At 43.5% G+C, this 5,373-nt stretch overlaps 1 long non-coding RNA gene across 1 annotated transcript; it reads right to left on the bottom strand.

The window, feature by feature from the left end:
* Positions 1-908: 908 nt before the first annotated feature.
* On the bottom strand, positions 909-4,342 carry LOC146511939 (uncharacterized). Its single transcript, XR_014875947.1, has 2 exons — positions 2,767-4,342; positions 909-2,609 (listed from the first exon to the last, which is right to left on the bottom strand). It is a non-coding gene; the product is annotated as an uncharacterized LOC146511939 (long non-coding RNA).
* Between the last annotated feature and the right edge of the window lie 1,031 nt (positions 4,343-5,373).

The raw sequence follows: 5,373 nt of genomic DNA, 5'->3' as shown, positions 1-5,373 counted from the left end.
TATTGAGAGTAAAATAGCACAGAGCTCAAGCTTCAGTGAAGCTGCTGAATATCAGAATCTCAGGTTCATTTAAACCAGACTTACTGTTGTGTGAGTGTGTGAAACTTTTATCTACTCACTGGTTGCATCTCGCGGTGCTGACAGCAGGAGGTGATTGATTCTGTTTGAGGTGGAGGCCATAAGTGAAGCTTTTTAAGGTAGACACAAAGGGACATATAAAATCTGACTTAGGGCCATGATTGGCCCCCGGGCCAGACTTTGGACACGCCTGCTCTACACAGTATTTGACTGTAGAACAAGTGAAACAGCGCCCTCTGAACTTAGATGGTAAAACGTGGTATTACACTCTCACAGGAGCGCAGGAGGCCGAGCTTGCGTCCCGTAGTGAGGAGAAAAAAAGACATTTAAACCAGTTACCTGGAGTTATTATGGTGGAGATTTGGGGCTTTTCTAAATGATAATGTCACTAACTGAAGGCAGGCTTCATACAGAGATGAAACTGTGAACTGTGGGATTTGGGGCTAGAGCTCATCTTCAGTCTTTTCCTGTCCATGATTTCTGTTTGGTTCATGCTCACTGAGGTCCTGCAGGATTTAACAACCTTAAAAACTAATATCTGAGGACTGCGTGTGGGTTGGACAGACTAAATCCAGCCTGAATGCTGCTGATGTGGAGAACTGGAGGAAATTAAAACCCAGGAAGGCATCAGGACGGTTTTGCTCCTCTAACTTTGCAGCTTTTCTGTTGGACTGCATTCAGCCTCATGTGGTAATCAGCCAGCGCCACGGGCTGCAGTCATAGGTTACTGGGAGAGACTGTGGTGGTTTGTGGCCTGGTCTGTTGTGTTGCACACTGAACACTGTTTGTGTATCTGCGGCACATACAGCACAGTCTGCTGCTTGTTTTGAACACTGCAGATGCTTCATCCTGTGAGCCGTGTGGAGCAGTGGATCAGCGCTTTACACAAACAACCAATCAGCTTGTGTTTTGTGGCGTTACTGATGCATCCCTGCAGTGTAAATTCTGGTTTTGGTCTCCACCAGGCTGTGTCCTGCAGCTCTTCTGTGTCTCCAGCTGAGCAGGATGGAGTTTTTTTCCCTCTGCAGCCCAAACAGCACCGTGAGAGTGCCGACATAATACAATAAACTGAAATTCATTATAAAGCTTGTTAGGCCGTCCAGCTCCTGCCTTATTGCTGTTAGATCTCTGCAGACTCCTCAGCACCACAGATACCTTTAGCCTTTGATGCGGCTAAACTGGTGGACGGGCCGCTGAAGCCTCCTGACAGGTGAATCTGCTGTGAACTCAGTTAAGCTTAGGCTGTAATCAGAAATAAAGGGATAAAACAAAAAGCGGCCCAGCAGTGCGTTATGTTTTACTGCCTGCCTCTGAATTCATTAGTGCTTAATTTGAATAATAAAACAGTAAAACCTGAGCGGGGTAAAAAACTTGGACATCAGAGAGCTGCAGCCAAGGTGATTAACTGCTAACGGCTGTTTCTGTGGCTTCGCATTAGAATTAGTGCGTGTGCAGCTCGTTCGTGGACGTGTGAAGCAGCGGCTCTGGATGTGGTCAAAGCTTGTATCTATGTGAGCACCACCAGGGTCACCGTGTGTGAGGTCAAACAGAACAGGTACAGATATTAAAGGTGGACGTAGCTACCACGATACCTGACACTGCCACCTCTTTGGGGGGAAACACAGGCATGTTCGTTTTGGCTTTAGAGGGCCTTTGCCTTTCCTGTCTCTGTTGCTTTTCCTTTTCTTTTTTGTTTCTATTTCATTTCTAATGTTAAAGTTCTATTTCTATTCTCTGCTTTCTTTAATTCATGTTCTTTTTTCCTTCTCTTTTCCTAATTCTTGACATCATGAAACCAAACTCGTCTTTCTAAAAACATTCAGTCCTTGAACTCATGAGTTGAGTCTTTGCATAAATTGGGGGCTTGTCCAGGATGCTCTGGATTATGTAGAGGCTGAGTTTTCCTGTCAGCTGACAGCAGGATGATTTGAAGTGGTCACTGTAATATCTTGAGCAGGCTGTGGGCTCTGAAGTGTTTTATAACCGTCCGTGGTGAGTGGGTGGGTGGAGGATGTAGCTGAGGTGCACTGCATGGTCATATGGTGGTGTTGTCATCATTTCCAGCTAAACAATCAAACTAAGGGAAGTTAAAGGCAGGAAATAACATAGAAATGAAACAGTTTGATGTCTGATGGAGAAGTTGCTCCAGATGTGGGCGTTTCCTCTTTCACTCATTTATAGGGCTTTGGAGTTGACGTCACGCCGCAATGCATTGTGGGAGCGCGGCGCCGTTTTTTACATGATATCACCCACTACTAACTTTATTTACTGTATCTTTTGAAAAAATACCGCTATTTATACAGCACAAGACTTAAGAATATTTAACAGGAGCAGGTTTCATTTTATCTGGTTTTATTATCACACTGTTCACCAAAACGCAGCAAGCCTTCACCATCTTATCCAGAAGGGTCACCTCTTCACCCTCACATGGAAGAAGTAATCTGATTGGCATGGTGGTTTGTTTGAAGCAGGTCCCTTGTGTAGCGCTGGAACTCAGTCACGATGTTTCATCCATTTCATTGGCTGGTTTGCTGCAATGATGCCAAATAATTAGCATCTCTATAAATAGAAGGTAGTTCTGCAAAATCACTCAGTAGGATGTTTGTTCTAATTTGCTATGAGCTCAGAGTGCTTCGAAAATAAAACTAATAGGCTATAAAGAGTGAAATGAACATATTTAGAACTTACCGGAATGAAAATGTCTGGAGCACCAACAGATATTTGGAGATGGAAGAGAACTGGAGCTCGTCTCACAGCTGCTATCCAGGCTAGACGCCTTCGTTTGGTAACATTGATACACGAGCTGCCTCATGTTGCTTCCAGGTTGGGAAAGAATGAAAAGTAAACCATTTTCAAGCTTATTCTCTTGCCGGTCGTGCGATCGAACATTGCAGTGGACCACACAGCAAATACGAACCGTGGCTGTTGTGTGTGCCTTCGCTCCCTTTTCGCTTGCGCTTTGTTTTGACCCTGAAAATGGCGGATCTGGCCCCCGTGACATCACGCTCCAAAGCCCTGTACCAGCCTGCTCTGCTTTGGTTGGACTTTGGCTGAATTTTCAGCAGGATGATGAAAAGTTTCCACTGATGCTGACAAACTTCATATTTCTGCTGTAAGCTCACATCAGTGTGTTTCCTCCATTCAAAGAGTGGGAACGCTGTAAAAACGGTTAGAGCAGAAGTTAATGGGGAAAGCTGTCGACTGAAAATGACGATTGATCCTGTTATTTCACGACACCATCTGCTGCCTTTCACACTGCAAACACACACACTTCACCAGCAGGTGTGTTTCTGTGCTGGTTTTCCTCTTTAAAACTGCTCTCTGTCCATCCTCCCTCACATCCATCGCTCCGTCGAGCTCAGAAGACCTCGCCATCCTTCAAGTCTCTGAATCTGAACTACATTACCCAGAAGGCCAATCTTCTTCCATGCCAGTGTTGATGGGATTGTAAATGGGGTCATACCCCAGGTGTACGGCTGTAACTGCTTTAGTGGAGCTGCTCGCTAACATCAGAGTGCATCGATGTAATGATGTTAGCGTGCTGCAGGTCGCCAGTGGGCGGAGACTATGGATGTGGAGGAAAATGACTTGACTCAGACAGAATCAGATTGGAGGGATTTGGGAATTGGTTGGCAGCTGCAGCGCAGCATCAGTGCAGCATTCAATTCAATTGTATTTATATAGCTCCAAATCACAAGTCGCCTCAAGGCGCTTCATAGGTACAGAGAAAAACCAACAATCGAGCATCAGTACTCGCAGTAAAAGTGAGCGAAGCTTTTCCTTCCAGATGCTCCTGAAAGGAAACACAGCCACAGGAAGCTGAAGGTGGAGCCAAATAAACAAATCCAGCCCTCCTCATCCACCTCTGCCCTAAAGAAGTGGAAGAGTCAGGCATCGCTGTGTAGCTCATAGTTGGTCACTAATGGACAATCCAGACTCTGGTTGCCAAGGTAACCGGAGCCTGAATCGTCCATTAGTTTCCTTTGCTTCGTTTTCTTTGCTTCCTTTCTGCTTTCCTTTCCTTTGCTTCCTTTCCTTTGCTTCCTTTGTGCTTTCCTTTTCTTTGCTTCCTTTTCTTTGCTTCCTTTTCTTTGCTTCCTTTGTGCTTTCCTTTAATTTGCTTCCTTTTCTTTGCTTCCTTTCCTTTGCTTCCTTTTCTTTGCTTCCTTTCCGCTTTCCTTTTCTTTGCTTCCTTTCCGCTTTCCTTTTCTTTGCTTCCTTTCCGCTTTCCTTTTCTTTGCTTCCTTTCCGCTTTCCTTTTCTTTGCTTCCTTTCCTTTGCTTACTTTTCTTTGCTTCCTTTCTGCTTTCGTTTTCTTTGCTTCCTTTTCTTTGCTTCCTTTGCTTCCTTTCCGCTTTCCTTTTAATTTGCTTCCTTTTCTTTGCTTCCTTTCCTTTGCTTCCTTTTCTTTGCTTCCTTTCCGCTTTACTTTTCTTTGCTTCCTTTCCGCTTTACTTTTCTTTGCTTCCTTTTTTTGCTTCCTTTTCTTTGCTTTCCTTTTCTTTGCTTCCTTTTCTTTGCTTCCTTTCCGCTTTCCTTTAATTTGCTTCCTTTTCTTTGCTTCCTTTTCTTTGCTTCCTTTCCGCTTTACTTTTCTTTGCTTCCTTTTTTTTGCTTCCTTTTCTTTGCTTTCCTTTTCGTTGCTTCCTTTTCTTTGCTTCCTTTCCGCTTTCCTTTAATTTGCTTCCTTTTCTTTGCTGCCTTTTCTTTGCTTCCTTTCCTTTGCTTCCTTTTCTTTTCTTCCTTTCCGCTTTACTTTTCTTTGCTTCCTTTTTTTTGCTTCCTTTTCTTTGCTTCCTTTTCTTTTCTTCCTTTCTGCTTTTGTTTTCTTTGCTTCCTTTTCTTTTGTTCCTTTCCGCTTTCCTTTTCTTTGCTTCCTTTCCGCTTTCCTTTTCTTTGCTTCCTTTTCTTTGCTTTCCTTTTCTTTGCTTCCTTTTCTTTGCTTCCTTTCCGCTTTCCTTTAATTTGCTTCCTTTTCTTTGCTGCCTTTCCTTTGCTTCCTTTTCTTTGCTTCCTTTCCGCTTTACTTTTTTTTGCTTCCTTTTCTTTGCTTTCCTTTTCTTTGCTTTCCTTTTCTTTGCTTTCCTTTTCTTTGCTTCCTTTTCTTTGCTTCCTTTTCTTTGCTTCCTTTCCTTTGCTTCCTTTCTGCTTTCGTTTTCTTTGCTTCCTTTTCTTTGCTTCCTTTCCGCTTTCCTTTAATTTGCTTCCTTTTCTTTGCTTCCTTTTCTTTTCTTCCTTTTTTGCTTCCTTTTCTTTGCTTCCTTTTCTTTGCTTCCTTTTCTTTGCTTCCTTTCC

Source organism: Neolamprologus multifasciatus, chromosome 9, assembly GCF_963576455.1.
Source record: "Neolamprologus multifasciatus chromosome 9, fNeoMul1.2, whole genome shotgun sequence".
Classification (NCBI taxonomy): Eukaryota; Metazoa; Chordata; class Actinopteri; order Cichliformes; family Cichlidae; genus Neolamprologus; species Neolamprologus multifasciatus.
Note: the sequence above shows the minus strand (reverse complement) of the source record. Positions and strands in the feature narration are given on the sequence as shown.